An 11,385-nucleotide genomic window follows, 5' to 3' on the forward strand; every position below is an offset into this window, starting at 1 on the left:
AGCCCAGGATCTCGAATTTTTTTGATCATGAACATCTGTCAGAAAAAAATGTTTGAGTGATTACCAACTAGGTTTTATTTCTAAGTTATATGCATGCACAACACTAATATACTACTTACATTATGAAACAGACACAAAAGAGAAATACAGTATGTATCAATATCTATACAAACCTGTATATATACTAATATTTGATGATATTGTATATATAATGATATTTTCTTCCTGTGCCCCAATGGATTGCCTTCTCACACTATTGGGTGTGTGAACATCAGTTTGAAAGCCACCGACAGACTACAGTGGCAATGAGGATGGAGAAAACTGGTCAGATTTCAGGAAGATTTTGGAAAAAAGTTGATGCAAGTGGGTGATGAAATGGATATGGAGGGGCAGGAAGAGGAGGGAGTTTTCCTGATTCTCTCCTGGATCTCTGGGATGAGCCATTGTGGTGGTAACACAGTGGTGGGTAGCCCCTGAAGAGGACCACACTTGGCTGGGTGAAGGGTAGGAAGAAGGCCATGAGTTCCATTGTGAATATGGCATCAAGGAGGAAGCATCAAGTAGGGAGTGTGGTTCTGGAGCTTAGAGAAGTCTTGCTGGAGATGTAGATACATGAGTTACTGGAGCTTCCGTGGCAACTGAAGCTTCAGGCAGTAACTGAAGGTGAGTGTAGACTGAGGGAAGGCTTTTTTGATGGTTGATTTTTTGACATGGAAGAGACTTAAACATGTTTCAATGTCAGAAAGGAGGATCTGGCTGAGAGAAAGAGGCTAAATATACAACAGAGGTGATCTGTTTCATATTGTGAGGTTCTGAAAAGGCTGGAGAGAGATCTGTAATGCTTGGAGTTTACCTCAGACTGAGCAAAGAGTAAGGGGAGCTTGGGGACGGGTTTGAGGAGAGTGGAAAAGGTCTGAAAGCAGAAAGGTGAGTTCTAGGAGAAATGTGGTAGAATTTCCAATTAGAACTGAGGGTTGATGACCATTATTTCAGTAGAATCCTCTTTCCTACTAAGTGATTTGCCCCAGCAGCCTTCAAGGAAAAGTGAAGAAGATGGAGCAAGGACTCATCCGGGGCTTGAATAACAGACAAAGGGGCAAGAGTGTTCCTGACATGATGGACTGTGGAAGCCAAGCTATAAGAGGATGAATGTGAGGGAGGACTGCTGGATTGGAGGAAGTGTCCCTGAGTGCTGGTGTTGTCTTGCCTGTGTGCATTGGAAAAGGAACCAGGATGATGGTGGCTGGCTTTTGAGTGGGCCAAGTGTGGCTCCTGAAGTCTCAGGACAAGCCCAAGCTCTTATTCAGAGGCCCTACTAGCTCCTGCTACAGGCCCCAGGGGCTGCTGCACCTTATCCCAGCAGCTTCCAGTGGCCACCTGGAGGCACCTGGTAAACACTGGATGGGGCCTTCAGGAGGCTGCCTCCCCATATGGCAGGCTCTGACCCACCTTCCCCACCACTGCTGCTCCCTTCACTCCAAACCTCATGGTCCTAAAGTAATGTGCTGAAAGCCACTCATCCCAGTACCACCTGGGCCCCTTCTCCAGGCTCCAGTCCAGGGGCAGGAGGTCCCAGAAACCCACCCAGGCCATGCACACAGGTTTTTATTTGAGCTCACTGTAAACCTTGCCAACCTTGGGGCCCCTTCAATGGCCTCTGTGATGCTCCAAGCACCAGGCTATCTTGGACTTCTTAAGCTTATCGGAGGACATTTTGAGTTGTGGACACATCAAGTCTACTTTGTGAGTGCATCTCCAGATATTTTGCCCACCTCCAACAGGTATGAATTATTTGTTTTCATTCATCAAACACATATATATGGAGAGAGAGGAAAAAACTACTTGTGTGCCCACCACACAGATTTGAGATATTTGTCACTTCATGTCACCTCTTTACTCCAAGCACCCTTGCATTAAAGTGCCAAGAAAAGAGGATGGAGCCCACAGGGTCTAGACATGGGGACCAGGCCTCCTGGAACACCTGTTTCTAGAGGGGCAGAAGCTGTGGCTCTTCTGCTCTACATATAGGTCTGCACATTGGACCCTCAGCATGCACAACAGGGGTGGAATGGGACCTAAAGACCACCAGACAACACCCTCAATTTGCCATTTAGGAGGCCAAGGCCAGGGAGCAGGATCTCTCCCTGAATCAACCTGGCCCCTTGTATATCTGGTTAGAGTCAGAAATGGAGCCAGATCCTGTGGAAGGAATGAGAGCCTCCAAGGTTGCTGCCGGTGAGCCGGAATGAGCCTGGCATTGATAAGATGGGCCACCAAGATGCACTTTGCCCTTGCCATGAGATGCCTCCTCTTGCTGAGAGAAAAAGCAGACTTGCTATGGTTGGCTTTTATGAGGACTTCACATTCATGATGTCAGAAAGGCTGCAGAGTACAAACATCCCACAAAGAGGTGCTCATAAGGGATTACAGGAGTGATTTTCCTAAGTAGACAAAAGTTATTACTGTTGGCTTGTACACTCTTTATGGCAGTAAAAGCCGGGATTGCCAGGTGGGGTTTTCCATGTTAGTTTAGCGGCAGTGTCTGGAAGAAGAGCCTCTGGGGAACGCTTCACAACCAAGTGTTCTTGGTGGTGGTGAGAGGGGACCAGGGTTAGGGGGCTAAGTCTGGGAGATAGTAACTTTCATACTTCACCTTGTTCGTCTCTCTTGGGCAGGATGTGAAAGTTACAAGATGGGCAGTGAGCTCCAGGAAGGGTAACTGCATTGCAAGAATCCACAGGACTTGGGAGTGAGTCTGGAGAGGGCTGGCCAGACATTCTGGGCACAGAGGAACTGGCTTAGTCTGTTGGGTACAGAGAGAGGCTAGGCGAGACCAGTTTAGTCTAGCTTTGGCAGTGTGGCACAGGCAGGAATGGGGGTGAGGTTGGTGTGAGTTATGTTCTGAAGGGGAATCTTCTCCCACAGTCTCCAGATTGCTTTCCCCTGTGCTTAACCATCTGAGCTTCCTTTAATCCTCCTCCAACCCCTCTGCCCACTGCTTCCTCTTCCTACTCAGACCCTACCAGGAGTTGTGGCCAAGAGGCCCTTGCCAGGCAGAGTCATCTGCTTTTGTTTCAACACCACCCTTAACGTCCCAGGTTACCTTTGGTTGTCTGAGGGCCTGGGGCTGGCCAGGGGTCTGGAAGATCTCTGATGGGTGGGCTGGATCCCAGGAGTTCAGGCCTCTTCCTCTGCAGCCAGAACAAGAGGCCTCGTACAGCCTTGTTGATTTCTCGGCCTGCAAGGCCCTGAATAACAAGGAGCCCTTGTTGAGGGAGGTGAAGGAACACCCAGGATACAGGCAGGAGGGCTGTGGGGCTCATCAAGGGCTCTCCAGAGCTTTGTGAAGCAGAGGGGTCAAGATATGTATATGTGTGTGTAACAGATGGTGAACTGGATGGACTGAGGACCACACAGGAGGCTGCACGCAACACAGTTACCCGCCGTGAAGTCCTACACAGTGGGGAGGAAGATTTCTCCACATCCAACAGGCCGCCAGGGATCTAAGGGCTTTGTTATGGATTGAATTGTGTCCCCCCAAAACATGTGTTGTAAATCCTAACCCCTGTACCTGTGGTTATAATCTCATTTGGACATGGGGTTTCTTTGTTCTGCTAATGTGGCAGTATTAGTGTAGGGTGTGGCTTAAATCTATCACTTTTGAGATATAAAAGAGCATATTGAGCAAGCAAGCAGACAAGCAGAGATGAGGGAAAATGGATGCCACGACAGATAAGCTCTCTAAGGAACAAAGAAACAGAGGCTGAAAAGAGACAAGGACCTTCCCCCAGAGACAATGGAGAAAGAGAGCCTTCTCCTAGAGCTGGCGCCCTGAATTTGGACTTCTGGTCTCCTAAGCTGTGAGAAAACGAATTTCTGTTCATTAAAGCCACCCATTTGGGGTATTTCTGTTATGGCAATACTTGATAACTAAGACAGGCTTACAACCAGGAAAGAAAGGAAAGGTGTGTTGGGGAGGGAACCCAAGGTTTTAGTATTGGTAGAGACATGGGGGGCTATGCCTCATGGTCGAGCCATCCTGAAAGCCGGGACATCTGCAATCTATTCCACAGCCAAGGCCCTGCACTTCTTGGGTTCCAGTGGAAGGACCTGGCCACAGAACCACCCTAGCTCAGAAGGTCTGTGCTGTGATCTTGGTGCCTTCCAAGAATCGTGAGAGGACAATTTGCAGTTGATTCTGTGGCTGTAAAGAGTTCAGCATGAAAAATAATTGGAGTTCTGAACAATTCAACTTCCGAGCATTCCTTTAGATTTGTAAACCCACCAGGGGCTAAAGCTGAAGGACATGAAAGACCTTCTAGGAGTTTGTCTGGTTAAAGAAGCTAGAACTTTGTCCCCTTTCCTGGGTGTGGGTGGGCTGTTTTGGTTATCAAGATGTAATAACCCCAACTTCTTGTCACTGAAACAGGAGGGGATTTATAAGCCCTAACAAAAAGGGCACTATGGCCATCAGAATGTCTGTCCTTGGCAGTAGTCCTGAAGTCTAGGAGTAACTCACAGACTACCACTCTGCAGCCTGTCTGCCCCCTCCCCTCCCCCAGGGCACAGCAGGAAGGAAGGGCATAAGGGGCTCAGTCTTTGCTTCTTCAACACAGTGAGAGTTCTCCAAACCAACAACCCTGAAGTTGCTCTGTGGCTCCAATCATATTTTTACACGTGGTAGCCTCTAGCATGGGCCAGTTTGGGCATCTCAACTGGGTCTTCAACTGCTAGCAAGCAGGGACAGTAAAACTGCCACTCGCTGAGTTTCTGGTGGCAACAGTGACTGGCTGCTGTACATCCTTGAGAAGTAGTGGCAGAGTCTGGACTGCTTCCTAAGGAGGCCTGGACACAGCAGCTCACTTTTGATGTAGGTGCTGGTTGCCAGGATGACACACAACAGACCTCTCTTCATCGGGCAGCTGGCCGCCCCCTAGTGTGAAATGTGGGGAACCAGGTGTCCCGGCCAGGTCAGAAAGCTGTGTCTAAATGGGGCGTGGTGGATGGTGAAAGAGGTTTCTCCTCCCAGTCACTCCACACCCTGGAAGATCAGCTCAGGACCCAGAACCTTGGCCCTCTCACAGCTACCAAATACTCATGCCTTCCATTTAGGGGCAAGGCTGGGGCAGAACTGAATGACATTTTTAAGTCAAGTGTTATGCACTGAATTGTGCCCTCCAAAAGATATGTTGAAGTCCTAACCCCAGGTACCTGTGAAAATGACCTTGTTTAGAAATAGAGTCTTTGAAGATATTATGAGTTAACATGAGGTCATACCAGAATAGGTGCCCTTAGAAAAGAAAACACACAGGAGAATGATGGCCATATGACAACAAAGGCAGATGCAGCTGCAAGCCAAGGAAGGCCAAGGACTGCTGGGAGCTACCAGAAGCATGAAGAGACAGAAAACACTAAAGCTTTGGAGACAGCATGACCCTGCTGAACTCAGAGTTAGAGCCTCCAGAACTGTGAGACAATGAACTTCACCAAGCTTGGCATCCACCCAGAATGGGCATCCAGTTGTGGAAAGTTTTAACTGAGTAAGTTGTTGCAAGTATGACCTCATGGGCCTCCTTCTCCAAGAAGCCTTCTCTGAAATCCCCGACTCTATATTTTCCCAAACAAAACCAAAAAAACCCAAATCTGTTGTCGTCAAGTTGATTCTGACTCATAGTGAATCTATAGGACAGAGTAGAACTGCCCCATAACCTTTTGGTTAGCAGCTGTAGTTCTTAACCACTGTGCCACCAGTGCTCCAAAAGCCCTGAGAATTTGTGAGTACTTCTGTCACGACTATAATAGTTCACCCCTCTGGATTGTGAGCTCAGACTATATCCATCTCACACTGTACTGTATCTGCAGCACCTAGTGCTGCCTATTGAAAATAGCAGGAATTCATTAAGTAACTTCATTTATTGAACACCTATCTGAGCACTGTGCCAGGTATTGAAGGATGGAGTGGTGGAGAAGACAGGTGATCCTTGCACTCACCTAGTGGGTGGGCGGGGTACAGACTTGAACCAACAAAAATGACAAATATAACAAATATAAGCACAGTTAGGATATGTTGCAGTGAAGAAAAAGTACAGAGTGCTATAAGTCTGTTGCAAGGAGACCTTAACACATTCTGGAAGGTTCCAGAAGGCATCCCTGAAAATGCAACTGCAAAATGGTAGTAGTAGCGTCAGAACCTGTCTAACTTCAGGAGGGATAATGACCAGGATCAGCCCAAAGCTGATTACGATGAGGCGGAGGTCGGACATACCTCCACTCTCCAACCATTTTACCAATTCTGACATCAGCCATCCATCCCACGGCACTCTCTACTTCTCTGCTGGGTTAAATAATTCATTGCAGTGGCCACACAGAACAGGCCATACTTACAGTTAAGTGGTTTATTAAGGAAGTAACGGACAGGATCAGGATCAACAGGCTACAAATCAGGATCTGGAAACGTGGGCAAAGTCTGGAAGGTTCCCCAAAGTGAAGAGCATATCCCTTCCTTCTTCAGTTCAGGACAGCTTTCTCAGCTTCTCTCAGACATGCAAGCAAGCAGGCCCTTCACAGCTGTGCAGGTCTCCTCTGGGCCGCCTGAGTACAGGCTCCTCTTGGCTCCCTCAGGACAGGCCTCCTTTTGGCTGTCCACACCCCATCGCTGCCATCAGCCTTCCTGCCATTGGCCTCTCCACTGCTCTCTGACCCAGCCCTTAGCCAGTGGAGCAGCTTCATCCAGATCTCTTAGCTGCACTCCTAGCAGCAGGTTTCTGCCGTCACCACCAACTCTGCCACAGGGCCCCTTCTGGGCCTCTCGCTGTCTTCAATGTTATAGTCCTGGACCTGCGTTACACCTCTTTTAGAAAGTTCCTTGCCTTGTGCTAGGACTCTGTGCTGCTTCTCTCTTCTTGCCTCTCTTGCCTTTTCTCCTTTCCTACCTCTTTCTTCCTTCTTTTTCTGTCTGCCAACTTCTGTGGGGTTAGCTCCATATGTAAGCAAACTCCTGGTCAACTTCAAGGCATGTCCCTCCCATCTGGGCCATGAACTGACCAGTCACCTCTTGGCAGGCCACAGATACTTCATTTGCATAGTAGGCTATAGTCACTTCATTTGCATAAATACATTGACTAATCCCTACAAGGTGTGTAAAATAGACAAATCACAGGGCAGGCTGCAGCCCAAGGCCAGACAAAAAGTATCAAACCACAAATTGTTTACAGCTTTCCCAGGAAATGTCTATCAACCTGGACAAAAGTAACAAACCCTCTAGAGTAGAAAACTAGGACAAAGGTAACTCCTCAGGGTTTAGGAGAAAAAAAAAATTCTCAAGATGTTTTTCCAAAGAACCAAAGCAAAAAGCCACATAAAGAAACTCATTTCACCATAGCAATGTTTAAACTGACGTTTGAAGAATAAAAAGCAATTAGTCAAGGAAGAAACCTCCAGGTGAAAGGAGCTGCCTGTGCAAAGGCCCTGAAGGCAAGAAGGGATTTGGCTCATTTTAGGAACTGAGGGAAGGTTACGGGAGTTCCCCAGGGACCAGATGATGCAATGCAGGCTGCGGGGGACTGAACTCTTTAAGAGAAACAAGAAGTCACGGGAGATGCAAAAATCTACCTTTTAGCCCATGACTGTATTTGATTGAAATGTATTCATAGAACTTGGAGGGGTGGTTAGGACACCTAGGAGTCTCTGTGTGGTATTAGAGGGGAAGGGCATTGGGGAGAGTCCAAGTCTTCTTCAATGTATCTGTCTTCTATATAGAGGTATAACTTACATACACTACGCAAATCTTTGGTGCACAGCTCACTTTTTTACTTGTACATACTACACCCACCACCCTAATTGGGATATAGAATATTTTAGCACCTCAGAAAGTTCCCTCGATGAAGGTAACTAACAATTTTAATCTCTATCACCATACATTAGTTTTGCCTGTTCTGAATTTCTTACAAATGGAATCATACAGTACACAATCTTTTGTGCCTGGCTTCCAAGACTCATTGTGATGTCTGTGAGATTCATCCATGTTGTCGTGTATAGCAAAAGTTTTTTTTTTCCCACAGTATTCCATCCATGGATAAACCACTATTTAAACATTCTACTGTTGGTGGACATTGAATTGTTTCCAGGTTTTGGCTAGTATGATTTATGCTATGAATGTTCTTGTGCGTGTCTTTTGATGCTAAGCCAGTCTTTTTACTGAGTATACACCCAAGAGTGGTCATGTTGTTGTTGTTAGGTGCTGTCAAGTCAGTTCCAACTCATAGAGACCTTATAAGGCAGAGTAGAACTGCCCTATAGGATTTCCAAGGAGCGGCTGGGGATTTGAACTGCAGCTGAGCACTTAGTTATTATGCCACCAGGGCTCCAACAGTGGTCATACCGAAAAAAAAACAAACCCACTGTTGTTGAGTAGATTCCTTCTCATAGCGACCCTATAAGACAGAGTAGAATTGCCCCATAGGGTTTCCAAGGAGCCCCTGGGGGATTTAAACTGTCAGAGTGGTCATAGGACATACGTATTTACCTTGAGAACATACTGCCAATTAGTTTCTACTCTAGTTGCCAAAGAGGTTGTAACAGTTTACACCCCCATCATTAATGTGTGGAAGTTCTGGTTCTTCCACTTCCTCACCAACACTTGATAGTATGGTCTTTTTAATTTGAGTCCTGGGGAGGAGTAGAATGGCATCTCATCATGGTTTTAATTTGCATTTCTCTGATGACAAAAATGTTGAGCACCTTTTCATGTGGTATTAACTATTCACATCTCGTGTATTGTCTGTTCAGGATTTTTTAAACTGAATTTTTTTAAACTGCTTTGAAGTTTTTAAAAAAATATAATTTTGGATAGACTTGGGTAGATACTTCACCAAGGAGAATATTCACATGACCAACAATCACGGGAAAAGATTCTCAACGTCTTTAGCCATCAGAGAGATGCAAATCAAAACTACAGGGAGGCACTACCTCACTCCCACTAGGATGACGGAGATTAAAAAAAAAAACAAAAACGAAAAACAGAAAATAGCAAATGTTGGCAAGGATGTGGGGAAATTGGAACACTTATCCATTCCTGGTGGGAATGCAAAATGATATAACCATTGTGGAAAACAGTGTGGCAGTTCCTCAAAAAATTAAATATATAATTATCATAAGACCTAGCAATTCTACGCCTAGGTATATGCCCAAGGGACTTAAAAAACAGTGATACAAACAGACATATCTACACCTGTGTTCACTGTAACATTATTCACAATAGCCAAAAGGTGAAAACAACCCAACGATTGAATGAATAAACAAAATGTGGTGCATACATACAATGGACTCCTACTGAGCCATAAAGAGAAATGAAGTCCTGGTGCATCCTATAAGATGAATGAACCTTGCGGACATTATGCTGAGTGAAATAAACCAACCACAAAAGGACAAATATTGTATGATCTCACTTCTATGAAATGATAAGAATAGGCAAATATATAGAGACCAAATTCTATTAGTAGTTACCAGGGATGGGAGGGAGGGTGGGGAGGGAAGCCATTGTTCGGGAAGTAGTGAGCTTCTGTTTATGGTGAAGGGAAATTTAGCATCGATTAAGGGAAATGGTTGTATAACGTGATTAATGTAGTTGATATGACTGAGCTATACACCGGAAAAAGGTTGAATAGACAAATGTGTTTTATATATAGATAGATAGTTGCTGATCCTGCCTATGTACAACCAAGCACTTCACTTGCTAGGATTTGTTTTCTTGGTTTGGAGGTTTAGGGTCATGCTTTCATGGGACATTCCAATCAATTGGCCTAATATTGATTTTAATGCTTCTGTTCTACCTCCTACTTCTCTGTGTAGTACCTGGGGTCTTAAAAGCTTGTGAGTGGCCACCCAAGGTACAACAATTGGTCTCTATTTGCCTGGAGCAGCAGAGGAAGAAGGAAGGTAAGGAATTGGAGGAGGAACTGGAGTATGTGTCCAATTGCCTCCATGAACAACTGCCTCCTTTGCCAGGAGACCAGAAGAACAGAATGGTGCTAGGCTTTCATTACTGAATGATTTGACCAAAGATTCTATAGACGAATCCTGACCAAAAGGGGGAAAAATTTGGAACAGAACCTTAAATTTTCATGGAATCCAGACTTTCTGGAGCCATTGAGGCTATATGGACCCTCTGAAACTACTGCCATGAGGAAATCTTTAAACCTTAAACCGAAACTATCCCCTGAAGTCACCTTCAAACCAAACAATAGTTTAGCTTAATTAGAAAAGAATGTCTGCCTTGAGCATTGTATTCTCTTAAAGAATTATCTATATGAGATCAAATTGACAACAGCAACTCGAAAGGTTAGATGAGAAGTTTAGAGGGCAATGAGTTTGTGTTGATGGTGAAACAATTCAGAAAAAGATGTCAAGACATGTGGCACAACCTGAAGAATGTAACCAATGTCACTGAATTATACATGTTGAAATTGTTGAATTGATATGTTTTGCTGTACATATCTTCATACACACACAACAGAACTGATCTGTAGTTTTTAAAATATATTTTGGATATGATCTTTTTGATGTTAATATTACAAATACCACCTCCCAATCCGTCTTCCCTTTTCACTCTCTTAATTTCTTTTGATGAACATAAACTTAATTTTAACGAAGTCCAATTTATCAGTATTTTATTTTGTGGTTATCGCTTCTTGAGTCCTTTTTAAGTACTCATTGCCTACCCTAAAGCCTTGAAGGTATGCTTTTTTTTCTTCTAGAAGTTGTATTGTTTTACCTTTCATATTTAGGTCTATGATACACCTCAAATTAATTTCTGTGTGTGGTATGAACTAGGGAACAAGGCTCTTTTTGATGACATCCAGTTAACCCAGCAGAACTTGAGAGACCATCCTTTCCCTACTGAACTGTAGTGGTTCCCTTGTCATAAATCAGGTGACTCTTTTCTGTTTCATTGGTCTATTTGTCTATCCTTGAGCCATCAATATTAAAGTCTTAATTCCTAAAGCTTTATAATAAGTATTTATAACCTGGTAGCATAAATCCTCCAGCTTTGTTCTATTTCAAGATAGCCTCGACTATTCTAGGCCTTCTGCATTTCCATATAAGTTTTAGAATCAGTTTGTCAATTTCTACCAAAATGAAAAAACATATTGAGATTTTGACTGGAATTTCATCATGTCTGTAGATCAATTTGGCAATAGTAAATGTTTTAACAACATTTGAGTTTTCTAATCCATGAACATAGGTATCCCTCCATTTATTTAGGTCTTCTTTAATTTCAGCCATGTTTTGTAGTATTCAGTGTAGAGGTCTTATACATCTTTCATTGGATTTATTGCTAGGTATTTCATTTTTTGGGGAGGGGTACTATTATAAATGATCTTTTAG

The 11,385-nt window shown here is 44.4% G+C and overlaps 1 protein-coding gene across 1 annotated transcript in view; it reads right to left on the reverse strand.

The window, feature by feature from the left end:
* Positions 1-11,385, reverse strand: part of LSM14A (LSM14A mRNA processing body assembly factor) — a 78,279-nt gene that overhangs the window by 862 nt on the left and 66,032 nt on the right. The gene's annotated exons all lie outside the window — the stretch shown is intronic.

This window comes from Trichechus manatus, unplaced genomic scaffold, assembly GCF_000243295.1.
Source record: "Trichechus manatus latirostris isolate Lorelei unplaced genomic scaffold, TriManLat1.0 scaffold00014, whole genome shotgun sequence".
Lineage (NCBI taxonomy): Eukaryota > Metazoa > Chordata > Mammalia > Sirenia > Trichechidae > Trichechus > Trichechus manatus.